The sequence below is a fragment of the Nycticebus coucang genome, chromosome X, assembly GCF_027406575.1.
Source record: "Nycticebus coucang isolate mNycCou1 chromosome X, mNycCou1.pri, whole genome shotgun sequence".
NCBI classification, from domain to species: domain Eukaryota; kingdom Metazoa; phylum Chordata; class Mammalia; order Primates; family Lorisidae; genus Nycticebus; species Nycticebus coucang.
Window position 1 is genome coordinate 124,919,240 of NC_069804.1, and position 15,622 is coordinate 124,934,861.

The following is a 15,622-nucleotide window of genomic DNA, read 5'->3' on the forward strand; positions in this document are numbered from 1 at the left end:
GGAGTCGAGCATTTTTGTTAGAGTTGAGTTCCACCTTTAGTGCCTTATGGTCTGAGAAGATACAAGGTAAAATTTCAATTCTTTTGATTCTGTTGATATTTGTTTTGTGTCCCAGGATATGATCAATTTTGGAGAATGTTCCATGGGGTGATGAGAAGAATATATATTCTTTATCTTTTGGATGGAGTGTTCTATATGCGTCTATCAAGCACAGTTGTTCTAGGGTCTCATTTAAATCTCTTATATCCTTGTTTAATTTCTGTTTAGAGGATCTGTCCAGCTCTGTAAGAGGAGTGTTAAGGTCCCCTGTTGTTATGGTGTTATCAGATATCATATTGCTCAGACTGAATAAGGTCTGTTTCAAGAATCTGGGAGCATTTAAATTGAGTACATAAATATTTAGAATTGAAATGTCTTCTTGTATTTTTCCCTTGACCAATATAAAGTGACCATCTTTGTCTTTTTTGACTTTAGTTGCTTTAAATCCACATGTATCTGAAAATAAGATTGCAACTCCTCTTTTCTTCTGAATTCCATTTGCCTGAAAAATTGTCTTCCAACCCTTGACTCGGAGCTTTGATTTGTCTTTTGAAGCCAGGTGTGTTTCTTGCAGACAGCAAATGGATGGCTTGTGTTTTTTAATCCAGTCAACCAATCTATGTCTTTTCAGTGGGGAATTCAAGCCATTAACATTTATTGAGATAATTGATACGTGTGGTAGTATTCTATTCGTCTTATTTGGTGAGAGTCCATTGCTTAGTTTTATCTTTTGCATCAGTGTGGAGGTTAGGTTCTGTCCTTTAATTTCTGAGTTCTTACTTTGCTGCTGATCCATTGTGGTGGTTAGTGTGCAGAACAGGTTGAAGTATTTCCTGTAGAGCTGGTCTTGTTGTGGAGAATTTCCTCAATGTTTGTATATCTGTAAATGATTTGATTTCTCCATCAATTTTTAAGCTTAGCTTAGCAGGGTACAGAATTCTGGGCTGGAAATTGTGTTCTGTTTAAGTAGATTAAAGGTAGATGACCACTGTCTTCTTGCTTGGAAAGTTTCATTAGAGAAGTCTGCAGTCACTCTGATGGATTTGCCCCTGTAGGTCAATTGGCGCTTACTCCTGGCAGCTTGCAGTATCTTTTCTTTTGTCTTTACTTTGGACAGGTTCATCACAATGTGTCTTAGTGAAGCTCAGTTAGAGTTGAGGCGACCTGGTGTCCCATATCCCTCTGAAAGCAATGTGTCAGAATCTTTGGTGATATTTGGGAAATTTTCTTTTGTAATATTCTCTAGTATGGCTTCCATTCCTCTGGGGCATTCTTCTTCCCCTTCTGGAATTCCTATAACTCATATGTTGGAACGCTTCATAAAGTCCCATAATTCTGACAGTGAACGTTCTGCTTTCTCTCTCTTCTTTTCTGCCTCTTTTACTATCTTGAGTTACCTCAAGAACTTTGTCTTCTACCTCTGAAATTCTTTCTTCTGCATGGTCTAACCTGTTGCTGATACTTTCCATTGCATCTTTAAGTTCCCTAATTGACTGTTTCAGTTCCTTCAGCTCTGCTATATCCTTTTTATATTCTTCATATCGTTCATCTCTTATTTGATTCTGTTTTTGGATTTCCTTTTGGTTATTTTCCACTTTATTAGCAGTTTCCTTCATTGTTTCCATCATTTGTTTCATTGTTTTCAACATGTGTATTCTAAATTCCCTTTCTGTCATTCCTAACATTTCTTTATAGGTGGAATCCTCTGCAGTAGCTACCTCATGGTCCCTTGGCGGGGTTGTTCTGGACTGGTTCTTCATGTTGCCTGGAGTTTTCTGCTGATTCTTCCTCATGAATGATTTCTTTTATCTGTTTCCTTGCCCTAATTTTCCTTTCACTTCCTCTTGCTCTTTAAGTTCTCGTGCCTGTGCACTAAGGGTTACAGGATCAGAAGGGTGAGAAGGTTGAAGAGCAAAAAAGGGATGAAAGAAAGGAGGACCGAGTGATAAGAGAAAAAAAGAAAAATAGAGAAAGGAGACGGGGTGAGTAAAACGCATATTGACAAAAAGAAGAGAGGCACAGAATGAGGGAGACAGAGCAATATAGGTGTACAGTAGGGTACTTTGATACAACCTTAAAAGAAAACCACCTTCTGGGGGTGCCCAGTTGGGTGGTTCCCTTGAGGTCAGCAGCTCTTTGCTAACCTGATCAGACACAGTACCCCATCTCCACCAAGTAGAGAGGAAAGACAAAAATGCTATAAATCAAACCAAAACAAGCAAACAGAAAACTTTACGGGATAAAATTGGGTGGAAAACCAAATAATAGCGGTAGAAACACTAACAAAAATGAAGTTCTAATTATTGAAATAGGCAGCAATGGGAAATTATAATGAAACTAGAAAAATTGAGAAAGAAAAAGGATCTGTATGGAAAAGGTTGAACTTAAAAAACAAAACAACATCAACAACATCAAAGTAAACAAAAAAAAACCACAACCAAAAACAAAGCAGTATGTATATGTTATTGAATATTGTCTGGGCAACACGTGGTCTTCTGGGGTATGAGATGTTAATCACAGTTCTGATACGACTGGAGGCTGCTAGTTTCTCAAACCCCAGCAGGTAGACACCCTAAATCTCTCTTCAGCCCACTTAAAAGGCACTTTGAACTTGTTCACTTGCTGAGCAGAAGCTTTCCCAGGGAAGTGCTTGTCGCTGGAATCACTGCTGAAGTGGCTATCCACTTACCCTGTGTGCCAAAACTGGTCTCCCTCTGCCCCCGAGGGTTAGGGCTGCAAGGGGGCGAAGACCCCGCCCTTAGGCTACTTGGTCACTGGGTTACCAGCTCCCACCCAATTCTAGCTCTTCGACCCTGAGGGCGGAGCTTGCCGGGGCAGATCCCTTTGTTTGACCCAGAGCCAAACACTATTAGCTCCGTCTGGCTCAGAGGCTCAGACTGGGGCCCTCGACAAAGGCCAAAGTTCTCCACACTCCTGCTCAGGCTCTCCCCAAGGCAGTTCAGCTGAGTGCCAAGTCCAAAGACACCAAAACAGTTCACAGGTAAGGCCTTTCTGGTTTGCAGTCTCGCTGCTACCGAACTGACAGTTGCGGGCAGGTTTAGACAGATTGAACACACGCGACCACTTGCCGGTTTTCCACTGTTTTAGTCCTCCTCTTGGGGTCCAGAAATCTCTCGCTGACTCCCTGTATCCTCTCAGGGGTGATGATAGGCAGATCCCACCAGCCAGAGATGCCTGGAGTCCTATCTCCCCAGACTCACGGTGCCCAGATGCAAAGAAGCTGTTACTCGGCTGCCATCTTGCTCCGCCTCCTCCCGCATTTTTTTTTTTTTTCTTAAAGACAGTCTCACTTTGTCATCCTGGGTAGAGTGTCATGGCATCACAGCTCACAGCAACCTCCACTTCTTGGGCTTAGGTGATTCTCTTGCCTCAGCCTCCCTAGTAGCTGGGACTACAGGCACCCACCACAACGCCTGGCTATTTTGTTGCAGTTTGGCTGGGACCGGGTTCAAACCCGCCACCCTCGGTATATGGGGTCAGCACCCTACTCACTGAGCCACAGGTGCTGCCAATTTTCTGATTTTAGAACTACACCTCCTAAGCCTGCTACACATTTCAAACAAATGACCACTAAAGCAATCTCATTGGATTGAGTCCCACGGCTTTAAGTACCATTTATATATTGTTAACTTTCAATGTTTTTTCATTGTTTATTGTTATTTTGTTTGTTTACTTAATTTTTATTAAATTCTAACTGTATACATTTATGGGGTACAATGTGATGATTTGGTATACAATGTGGAAGGCTTAAATCAAACTAATTAACATAAACATCACCTCACTTAACTTATTTTTGTGGTATGACATTTATAATTTACTCTTAATTGTTCTGAAATGTACCCTTGCATTGTGTACATTAGGTAAGATCCCACCAAATATCCTCCCTCCACTTGCCCTCCACCCTTCCCTCCCCTTTCCCTCCTCTCCTTTCTTTTTTTTTTCTGGACTATCTTTGTATTTTATCATTTGTATGAATGTGTAAGTGTTTATATATTGGTTTCATAATAGTTTTGAGTACATTGGTTACTTTTTCCCCATTCTTGAGATACTTTACTAAGAAGAATATGTTCCAGCTCCATCCAGGTAAACATAAAAGATGCAAAGTCTCCCTCTTTTTATGGCTGCATAGTATTCCATGGTATACATATATCACAATTTGTATATTCATTCCTGGGTAGATGGGCATTTAGGCTGCTTCCAATCTAAAATTGATACTCACTGGATAAAAGATTTAAACTTAATACATGAAACTAAACTATAAAAATATTAGAAGAGAGTGTGGGGAAAATGCTTGAAGATATTGGCCTGGAAAATTTTTTTATGAGGAGAACCCCTCTGGCAATTGAAGCAACACCAAAAATATATTATTGGGATCTGATCAAGCTAAAAAACTTCTGCACAGCTAAGGGCACTACAAGTAAAGCAAACAGACAGCCCTCAAAATGGGAGAAGTTCTTTGCAGGTTATGTTTCCAACAACGGTCTGATAACTAGAATCCACAGAGAACTCAAACTAATCAATAAGAAAAGAACAAGCAACCCCATTTCTTTGTAGGCAAGAGACTTGAACAGAGGGCCGCGCCCATAGATCAGTGGGTAGGGCCCTGGCCACATACACTGAAGCTGGTGGTTTGAACTCAGCCTGGGCCAGCTAAACAACAATGACAACTGCAACACAAAATAGCCAGGCTTTATGGCACGTGCCTGCAGTACCAGATACTTGGGAGGCTGAGGCAAGAGAATTGCTTAAGCCCAAGAATTGGCGGTTGCTGTGAGCTGTGATGCCATAGCACTCTACTGAGGGCGACATAGTGAGACTCTGTCGCAAAAAAAAAAAGAAAGAGAGAGACTTGAACAGAAAATTCTCTGAAGATGTCAGGTGCATGGCCTACAAATACATGAAAAAATGCTCACTCATATAACCCACATCTCATCCTTTAGAAAATCACACCAGGAGTGGCGCTTGTGGCTCAAAGGAGTAGGGTGCCGGCCCCATACGCTGGAGGTGGTGGGTTCAAACCCAGCCCTGGCCAAAAACTGAAAAAAAAAAAAAAAAAACCCAGAAAGTCATACCAGCCCCAAGTTAAAAATATGTTCAGAATATAGCACTTTTTACCATCATGGTGCAAGCCACCATCCTTTCTTGACTCGACAATGGCAGGAGCTTCTTGAGTCACTCTCTGCTTCCATTTTGCACCCATCCAGTTTGTTGTATGCTCAGCAGCCAGGGGAATCTCTAAAACTTGGCTAAGATGAGTCATCTCTCTGATCCCATCCTTCCAATGGCTCCCCATCTCACTCATAGTAAAAGCCAAAGTATTTAAAATGCAATCAGTGTAACCTGGTTCTTTGTACCCTTAATGAATCCCCAATAATAAAATAAATAAATAAATAAAATGTCCCACAAGGCACCACACAAACTGTCCCTTCTGCATCTTTAACCTTTCCTCCTTCATTAATATTTTTCTGCTTGTTTATTCTGCCCCAGCAATGCAGACCTTTTTGCCACAACCCGCCAGTTAGTCTCTCTTCTGGACCATTGTAAGTTAGTCTATCTGCCTGAAACACTTTCTGCTCAGTTTTATTCATGTGTCCTTTATCAGAGGGCATTCCTCATCATCCTACCTAAAATATCTTCTTTGCCTCACTCCACCAGTCACTATCTAGCCTTGTACTGGGATTTTAAAAAATGGTGTTATCGTTACCTAAAATATTTTTGCTTGTTTATTTGTTTATGATCTGTCTCCATTACTACAATATAAACTCAATCAGTGTAGGGATTTCTCTCTTTGTTCACTGCGATATCCCAATTACCTGGCAAAGAACTCAGTAACTATTCATTAAGTGACTGAATGAAAGAGTAAATAGCAATAACCTGGGGAGATAGTAGGTCTTAGTATGAGGAAAGAGCTAAAACGTTTCTTCAAAGATACACTACCAATCTAAGATAGTTTACTAGATCACCCCAATATTTCTATAAAAGATGCAGCTTATCTCTCTTTTGGCAATATAGCAACTTTAAAGTCAATGCTAACATGCAGTGAATATGATCCATAAAATCTGTGGTTTTCTTCTAAATTAAAGATTCATGGATGAGATGGCTTCAAAATTCTGTTCAGTAACACATTTAAGGATTTTACAATCCACATGCCACTCATAACATAAGAACTTGAGAATATTATTTTTTTTTTATTTTTCTTTTTCTTGAAATCATGGTGTTTCCTGGCTGTTAGGAATTTTCTGCTGGTTGCCCAGTCTCCAGCTGGGACTTACTTAACTTTCTAATTTTATTAAGTCTCAATCCAACGACACAAATATGTGCACTCTGGTTTCCTGTGAATAGTTCATTAACAAGTTCATTATGTGTTTGTTCCTGTCTTTCCATTATCAAGGTCACACCAGGAAAGACCATGCTATTACAGTAAAGTTTTATATGATTGTTTCTCTTTTGATTGAAGAACTATTTATTTTATAATACATTTTCAGCACTAAAGGAGGCAAATGGAAAAGATCTTCTTTGTAATTCCTATTGCTGGGAAAAATTTATGTAGAAAAGTCTTATAAATAGTGTCTAGCCATGCTAGAGGACATCTTGTTTTAATGTATTTATGGAGAAAGCGGTCTTACCATGTTCCATTAATTATTTTCAAATGATTCACATAAATTAAAGAGCATTTAATATTAAATGGCAATATGATCTAGTGGAAGTTGATTCTTGTATAGGCTCTGTCACTATCTAACTAAATGATCTTGAATAGATTTCCCCTCTTTTCAGGGCCCTGGTCTCTTTGTTTGTAAAAAGGGAGTTAGACTAGAATTTTTAGATTAGTTTAAGGTTCTGTGAATATGACTGGGTGTGGTGGCTTATGCCTAAAATCCTAGCACTGTGGGAGGCCGAGGCAGGAGGATCACTTGAGCTCAGGAGTTTAAGACCAGCCTGAGCAAGAGGGAGACCCTGTCTCTATTAAAAATAGAAAAACCAGCCAGGCGTTGGGCAGGCACCTGTAGTTCCAGCTACTCTGGAGGCTGAGGCAAGATAATCACTTGAGGGGAGGGTGATTGGTGGGATTACACCTGCAGTGCATTTTACAAGGGTACATGTGAAACTTAGTAAATGTAGAATATAAATGTCTTAACACAATAACTAAGAAAATGCCAGGAAGGCTATGTTAACCGGTGTGATGAAAATGTGTCGAACAGTCTATAAAACCAGTGTATGGTGCCCCATGATTGCATTAATGTACACATCCATGATTTAATATAAAAAAAAGATAATCACTTGAGCCCAAGAGACTGAGGTTGCTGTGAGCTAAGACACCAGAGCACTCTACCAAGGGTGACAGAGTGAGACTCTGTCTCAAGAAAAAGAAAGAAAAGAAAAGATTCTATATATATGATATTTCCTGACTTTTGAGACTAGGAATATCAGTACTCATGATATGATACATTAATAAATATTTTGTTATCTCCATAATTGCCAAACACAGGTAATGGATACATGCAATTTCATTACTCCAATTCTACTTCTATGTGTTTTTGAATTCTCTTACAATAGCAAATTTAGAAATACAATTGATGGATAATTGATAATTTACTACATCCAAACTGATCTTGTACAGGCTATTTCATGTCTATAAGGTTTTCTTCTATTGTCCTCTAATATTTTTGCAAAATAGTGGTCCCTCATATAAGCACAACAGATTCTTAAGTATTTAGGTAACTGTGCCAAGGTTCAGACTAGATTAAATATGTTCTCTGTGTGCAGATTTTCAAGGTGAAAGCATTCATTGGTCAAGAAAGTAGCAAAAGTTTTTAATAAGCACTGTATAATTTGTACTGACTTGGCAACTGACATAATTTAGGTTGGCTTAATTACCTGTAGTTCTTTTTTATTGCAACTTAATATGAGGGTACAAATGTTTAGGTTACATTGGTTTCAATTCTAAGGTAAAGTTCAAGTTGTACTTGAGTCCTTCACCCAGAGGTCATGCTGAACACCCTCACATTGTGCACCTTAGATGAGATCCTGCCAGTCACCTTCCCTCCTCCCCTATCCCCGTCCCTCCTCTTCCCTGCCCCTTGATAGACTATATATGTGTTTTATCATTCACGTGGGCATGTAATTGTTTATAAATTGGTTCATATTAGTATTGAGTACACTGGATACTGTTTTTCCATTCTTGAGATCCTTTACTAAAAAGAATGTGTTTTGACTCCATCCAGATAAACACAAAAGATGTAAAGTCTCCATCTTTTCTTATGGCTGAATGGTACTCCACGGTATACATATGCCACAGTTTGTTAATCTAATCATGGGTTAATGGGCATTTAGGTTGCTTCCCTGACTTGGCAATTGTGAATTGACTGCAGTAAACATTTTGGTACAAATGTTCTTGTAGTAAACTGATTTTTGTTTTTCTAGGTAGATACCTAGTAATGTGCTTGTGGGATTAAATGGAAGATTGACTTTTAGTTCTTTAAGAATTCTCCATATTTCTTCCCATAAAGACTAGTTTGCAATCCCACCAGCAGTGTAGAAGTGTTCCCTTCTCTCCACATCCATATCAGCATCCGTAGGTTTAGGACTTTGTTATGTGGGCTAATCTCACTGGAGTTAGATGATATCTCAGAGTGGTTTTGATTTGCATTTCTCTGATGATTAGAGGCAATGAGCATTTTTTCATGTGTTTGCTGGCCATTCATCTGTCATTTTCAGAGATATTTCTGTTCAAGTCTCTTATCCACTTATAAGTGGGGTTGTTTGCTCTTTCCTTGTTGATTAATTTGAGTTCTCTGTAGGTTCAAGTTATCAGACCTTAGTGAGATTTGTAACATGAAAAATCTTCTCCCATTCTGAAGGTTGTCTATTTGCATTAGTTGTGGTACCCTTAGCTGTGCAGAATGTAACTGATTCTTAAACCCAGGATGATTTTTCCCCTTGCCATTCTACACATTGCCAGGCAATGAATTTCCTGAAGATAATGTGGTGGACTACATTGTAGCTAATAAAGTGCTTTTTGATGTCAAGCAATCCTAGGTTCAGATATCCATTAGTTCATTAACAAGTTCATGATGTGAACTTGTTATTTCCTAAATGTCAAATCTTGAGAAAGTTATTTAACTTTTCTGGGTCTCAGTTTCCTCTTCTGTGAAATGGGAATGCCAATACTGGTAGTTTCTGCATCATGAAGTTATTGTGAGGGCTAAAGAACATGAGTATTCATTGAACATAGTGCCTGACATGCAGTTTAAATCAGCCTACATTGCCATTCTTAATCCTTATTAGTTAGTTATTTGCATTATTAGAATAAATGTTACATGTAGAGGAAATATAGTTACATTCAACATTTATTGAACATCTGCAATGTTCTAGGAACTGGATCTACAGTGGGAAGTTAGGCACAATTCTTGCTCCTAAGGAAATTACATCCTAAGGTGAGAAACAGACATGTGAGAAAGGTTAGTCAGGGCTGAACTTAAAGGACTGACAGAGTGGCAATTGCAGCTATGCTAGGACTTAAGGGGAAGTGAAAACCAAACCAAACAAAATACAAAAATCTGTGGGATGTCTGAATTTGAAACACAAGCAGTATATTTCCCCTTGGATTTTGTGCATTCTTTGATTTTTGTACTCCATGTGCAAATATCCTTAAGAAGAATAACACTTTAAGTAATATCAAGTAGCACTTTAATGAAAATTTGTTTCTGTATTAGTTATGCTTCAGGGTAAGCTGCTATAATCAAGAGATCTTGAAATATGATGGCTCAAGCAAAAGACCAAAAGTGGGCAGGCAGCAACACTGCTGCAAGAGGTCACCTAAAGCCCAGTGTTCTTCTAACTTGTTGCTTTGCTGCCTTCTATTATACTGTGTTGACCTTGTCTATGTGGTCAAATACAGCTCCCACTATCACATCTGGACTACATCCTGCTGGTTGGTTGGGAGGAAGGAAAGAAGAGGACATGTGATTCTTTTTGTTAAAACATGCTCTAAAGGTTGTACACATTACTTTTGCCTATCATTTTCTAAATTGCAATTATCGTTTCACACCCAACCTGTAAGAAGTCTTAAAAATGTGTCTCTAGCTGGGAGTTCATATGCATAGCTAACACTCATGACTTTTATTACTAAAAGAAAAAAATAGGAGAATGAATACCAGGAAACAGTTAATGTCTGCCACAATCTGACAACTTTATTTTTATTAGCTTCCTAAAAGACTTAGGCCTTTACCAAAAAGCGGACTATATGAGTGATAAAGAAACTGTTACAAAGAAGGTTGATTTATTTTAGATGTTTCCTGACAGCAGCCAGTACTCTGTATCTCAGATTTTCTGACACCAACTGAGTATTCAACAATCCAATGCAATGATCACACTAACCATCCTTAATTAAGTGCAGACCCTGTAGGTTAAGGGCTCAGTCCCACAAGGCTGCCCCTGCTTCAGAAACCAGTAACATGTCCCAGTACTTCTGACCAACCAGCTATAATTCTCTGGTTCCCATGACTCCCCGTCATATTCAGCAATTCTCCAGAATGACTCGCAGAACTCAAACACTTTACTTACTATATCAGTTTATTATAATGAACAAGTCAGGAAAAGCCAATGGAAGAACTTCATGGGGCTAGGTATGAGGTAGGGATTCGTGGAGACTCCCTGCACTGTCCAGGCATGCATGCCACCCTCCTGGCACAAAATTAGTTCTTTCCTCTGAGTTCTCTTTGCTGCTGCTGATTCCTTCTATCAGACCATGCTGTTCCTTTTACACTGTATTGTTAATATTTAATAGTTTTTAGTTTCTAATCGTCTAACCAGAACGTGAGCTCCACGAGATAGTATCTAATTCACCTCTGTAGCCTGCTATCTAGCACAGTGCTTGGCATATAATTGCTCTGCCACTGTTGCAGGAGTGTGAGTGAACGAAAAACAGAGCTGACCTCTGTTGTCTGTATTCATGCCTGTTTGATGGTAATTCTTACTCCCAGCAAGTATCTGGGGAGTGGACCCTGATGTTGTTAATTGTATTTTCCAGCTCATTTAGGTTTCCTGAGAATCTCAGTTCTGATTTCCTGTTGTTGAATCTTTGGTTGTCTGGAGGGGAATTTAGAGTTCATAAATTAGTTTTAGCAAAATAAAAACTGGATTTGGGAGAAAACAGACAGTCTTAATGGCCTCTGTTTCACAGAATGCGATCCTTATAGCACATTGATGTTCTGTACAATATGCCACCTTTCCCATATAACTTTTAAAGTCAGTTTTCTAAGAGTGTTTTTTTTATTTGAACTTAATATGAGGTTACACATTTTTAGATTACATTGTTCTCACTTCCAAGGTGTAAAGTTCAAGTTGTAGTTGAGCCCTTCACCTAGGGGTCATGAGAATACCCTCTTACTGTGCACATTAGATGAGATCCCACCAATTGCCCTCCTTCCTCCACCATCCCCTCTCTCTTTTCTTTCCTCCCCCTTGCTACACTATATTTGTGTTTTATCTTTCTTGTGGGCACGTAATTGTTTATATATTGGTTTCATATTAGTATTGAATGCATTGGATACTTTTTTCCATTCTTGAGATACTTTACTAAAAAGAATGTGTTTCAACTCCATCCAGGTAAACACAAAAGATGTAAAGTCTCCATCTTTTCTTATGGCTGAATAGTACTCCATGGTATACATATACCACAGTTTGTTAATCCATTCATAGGTCAAAGGGCATTTAGGTTGCTTCTAAGATTTGGCAATTATGAATTGAGCTACAATAAACATTCTGATGTAAATAAATGTCTTTGTGGTAAAATGATTTTTGTTTATCTGGGTAGATACCTAGAAATGGGTTTGTGGGATCAAATGGAAGATTGACTTTTAGTTCTTAAAGAATTCTCCATACTTCTTTCCATAAAGGTTGTATTAGTTTGCGATCCCACCAGCAGTGTAGAAGTGTTCCTTTCTCTCCACATCCACGTGAACATCTGCAGTTTTGGGACTTTGTAATGTGGGCTAATCTCACTAAAGTTAGGCAGTATCTCAGGGGGGTTTTGATTTGCATTTCTCTGATGATTAGAGGCAATGAGCGTTTGTTTTGTGTTTATGTGTGGTTCACCTGCCATTTTCTGTCATTTTCAGAGATATTTCTGTTCAAGTCTCTTGCCCACTTATAAATGGGGTTGTTTTCTTTTTTCTTGTTGATTAATTTGAATTCTCTGTAGATTTTAGTTATTAGGCCTTTGTCAGATTTGTAACATGCAAAAATCTCCCATTCTGAAGGCTGTTTGCTTTGGTTGTAGTACCCTTTAAGGGTGTTTTGATTTTTAAAAATTCCCTTAGAAAGTTTGATGTTTGCATAAGTGTTTAAAAACTTATCAAATTTCATAGAATTTTGTTCAAAACCATGTGAGTACACATGTATATATACATATACACCTAATAGTCAATAGTTGCTTTTTTTTTGGTTTTTGCCTATTTAATGCCCTGTAACCTTACCAAGGACGTTAACTACTATGAGACATTAAATACTGACTTTGCTGGTGTGTCATTTGAAGAGCAGCTCAGGAACACTTGTTTCCTGTTTTGATGGTCAACAGAATACTTGGGAGTTATGAAGCTTTACAGAATGAACATGATATCATAATCCCTGCCAGTCAGTCACTTTAGCTACTAAGGTGTCAGAAAAAAAAGTCCTAACAGTGGAGCCACTCTGCAAGAAATCACTTCATAAGAGCAGGTCTCAAGTCTAAGTGGCCTAGATTTTATTTCTCCAGAATGTTTGCCTTCTGGAAAGTAACTTAACCCATTCATTGTTGACTTATAGTCATTTGTATGTAAAACTAACATAGTGTCCTCTTGGCTATCAGATAGGGGTAATGGAGAAAATAAAGTAGCATACATGTTCCTGTACAGAGGCTATGGAAAGTCCTTATATACCTCTCTCAATTTTGGTGTAGATCAGCTTTCAGCTAGGGAGGGCCTACCTGAATTTGTGTTAGTGTTACTCAGCCTCCTTTCTCAGCCCTGTCTTAGCTGCATTTATTGGTGTCAGCCTAGGAAGTCTCAGCTCTGATATGCCCTGGCCCAGTGAGAACCATTTTCTATTAGTAAGAATCTGGAAATTGTTATACTTTTAGAATTGATTTGGGCTCCTGGGAGCCTTTGTAAGCACCAGGCTTTATCTCTCACCTCTTTCCCCACCATCTGATGTTGGCTGTTTAATTGACTCCAATTTAGAAGTTCAATTCTTCCTCTGTCTATGTGGAAATTGGGGCCAAGGCCTAAATCTTTTGCTTAGTTCTGCTGGCCTCTTTCCAGGGACTGATGACTGCTTGCTGAATCATTTCTATCATCTTGCCCAGTTCTTTGAAAATAATGACTTGATCTCAACTATCCTGAAAATTTCCCCACTCTGAGGCCTTGATTTACCTCCTCATTCCACGCCCTTTGGATAACATTGACCCTAATCTACATTAAATTTGGGTTTTTGCCTCCCCCCCATTTTGGTGTAGACCAGCTTCCAGCTAAGGGAGGGCCTGTCCCAATTAGTGTTAATGTTGTTACTCAGCCTCCTTTCTCTGCACCGTCCAGGCTTACTCCCAAATCTTTTCTTAGGAGTTACAACATGCCTTGTGTTTAGAGCAGAGGTTAATGATTGCTAAGGTACAAGGATACAAGTATCATTGGCAACTTCCAAAGCTAAGAATATATTTATTTTTAATGATGCCACTAGAAAATATTCAAATAAGACTTTTAATAGATTGAAATAAATTGTCTTTTTATTATATTTTTCTTCACACTGAGAAGCAAAGCGTATGCTTTCTCTGATTAAGCTATCAAATCAATGTAGAAAGGAATATCCAATGGCCTTCAACAACTGAGGAGTGATGCATTAGTGTTTCTACCTGTATTTTATTAACTAAATTTAACTTATGGTTTGCATATCTACAAATATATGCACTGTATTCTTCCATGATATTATAAGGCTTCTGTTTCTTTGAACTGTGCCTCTCTAATATTATGGTATATATTATCACAAAGCTAGATCAGTGGTATTGAAAGAAAAGTGATAGTGGAATATTTGCAAGTGCTAATTTGGCAGAAACAGGAGACTTGAAGAAAACTTCCTGGAAATTAAAAAAAAAAAAAATAGAAGACAAGGGCAGTGCCTGTGGCTCAAAGGAGTAGGGCGCTGGCCCCTTATGCTGGAGGTGGTGGGTTCAAGCCCAGCCCTGGCCAAAAACTGAAAAAAAAAAAAAAAAGAAGAAGAAGAAGAAGATGACAAATGAGTTAATTGAGACTTCAATCTCAGGAAAAGGAAAGTAAATTTGGAATTTAGCTCTACTTTTTCTTATCATCATGTCAGCATATTCTAATTATAAAACTCCTTCTGTAGTCCTGATAACTAATTTCTGACAAAAATGATTACAAGAGAGCCAAATCAGCTGACATAAGAAAAACAAATGTCAAATTCCCTAACAATTTTCAGTTTCTTCCCACCTTTCTAACTTCGATTTAGAGGGAAACATTAACTATGGAAATGAATAAAAATGAAAAGACATCTAGGCGTAAAAAGCATATTGGGATAAAATATAAAGTTAGTAATAGAAAGACTATTGTATGCATAGTCTCTTCTTCATTTAGACTCCTTGCCTTTTATTTGTTTATTCCCATATTTAATGTAAAATATATCTTTAGAATCAAAGGAAAATTATCACGTCTGAACCGGTATTCCAAAACAAGGAGGGTAATTTTTATCCATTGGAATATTATTAGGTGGTGTTGGGAGACTGGATCTAGCCACAATCCATTTGTATCTAGGAAAAAAATCACTCACAATGCCTCATCTACTCTAGAAAAACATCAAAACTGGCTACTTATGGTTCTTGGACATGGAGATTAAATTGGGAGCAGACAAAAACTCTTTGGAGACTTGAAGGATAGGAGAAATGTAGTGGTGGCCTTAGTTTCTTTCTTTAATTTTATCTGGGCCAAAATAAAATGTCTCTTGGTTGTAAAGAATGATTAGGTAAATGTTCAATTGGAAAACAAATATATACACAGCACTTACTGAATTTTAATGATAATACACAGCACTTACTGAATTTTAATGATAACACCGAGGATTGTAGAAATCAGAGGAAATTTATACATCATCTAGTTCTATTATCTCATTTTAAATATGAGAAACTGACAGTTTCTTAGGGAATGTGCATAGGCAATTTTTGTTTGGGAATAGAAGATCACACAAGATGACTTCTGACAGCTCATTCAATAAATTTTTTGAAACTGAGGACAAAGAGGTTAAGGAAATAGCCCAGGGTCACAGAGCTGACTGTGGGGAGAAGAGCCTAGAATAGAATATAGGTTTCCAGATTCCTCATCTAGCTATGACTCTTTTACTACTTAAAGGCATTTCAAACTCAAAACAATGATGCCTTTGGGTAGTATGCTCTGAGGAAACAACATAAACCTGGCAATCACATGTTTACCTTTAGATTATCTTTTAATTCTCAATGTGATGAGTCACACAATAAAATAACTTTGGAACACTAAGATGCCATATGAGGAAATAATTAAAA

General features: G+C 38.2%; 1 protein-coding gene across 1 annotated transcript in view; it reads left to right on the forward strand.

Annotated features, from left to right (window-relative positions):
* LRCH2 (leucine rich repeats and calponin homology domain containing 2) overlaps nucleotides 1–15,622 on the forward strand; it is a 250,428-nt gene that overhangs the window by 234,594 nt on the left and 212 nt on the right. The gene's annotated exons all lie outside the window — the stretch shown is intronic.